The sequence below is a fragment of the Triticum aestivum genome, chromosome 2A, assembly GCF_018294505.1.
Source record: "Triticum aestivum cultivar Chinese Spring chromosome 2A, IWGSC CS RefSeq v2.1, whole genome shotgun sequence".
In the NCBI taxonomy this organism is placed as follows: domain Eukaryota; kingdom Viridiplantae; phylum Streptophyta; class Magnoliopsida; order Poales; family Poaceae; genus Triticum; species Triticum aestivum.
In genome coordinates, this window is record NC_057797.1 from 635,570,479 (window position 1) to 635,571,265 (window position 787).

Genomic DNA, 787 nt, shown 5'->3' on the forward strand with positions numbered 1-787 from the left:
AGGCTATAACGAGCGCTTAAAATAGTTAGAGTGGTCACACTTGCACGGGCGTTGCGACATTCCTCGTTCTCCCCGTGTGTGTCTAGGGGTTCTATTTTCCATTTTCATTCTATATTTGGCTTCAGGTTTTCACTTTGCATGAACTATAGTTCATGTTGGACTGCGGGTTCAAGTTCTTTTTTGGGCTGTTTTTTTCTGTTCTTTTTTTTCCTTCTTCTTGTTATTTTTTCATCTGTCACAAGTTGCCGGCTCATTCCCGAAAATTGTACTTGAACCTCACCATCGAAGATGGTTGATCTTTGGGCCACACCCCTAGACTCCCACCCAGGGCCGGCCCTAGGCAATGGCGAAGAGTGCGACCGCCTAGGGCCCAGCCCGAGCAGGGGGCCATATCCTGTAATGTATGTGTACTACAGGATGTAGAAGGAAAAAAGAAGAAGCAACGATGGCAGCAGGCCCAGCCATTCTGTTATGCGCACGTTGCTCTTCCGGAGAACGCCGCCATCACCTCCCCTCGTTTCTTCTCCCAGTCTTCTTTCTTCAATAGTTCAACTTTTCCCCAATTAATTGACCCAAGTTCCCAAAGGCCGGCGCTACAAACGATGCTAGCCAATGGATTGTTTCGTTGTATTATTAGTCCTTCATCATTTGATGGGTTCCTCAACCTGGTTCTTCCATCTTTTAAGTACTCTGTGGCGACAAAGCCTCGATGGGCATCAGCGAGGACTAACGCGGCGAACCAGCGACACACCACCCCGATGCTCGAGGCATTGAGGGCAGCGCAGGC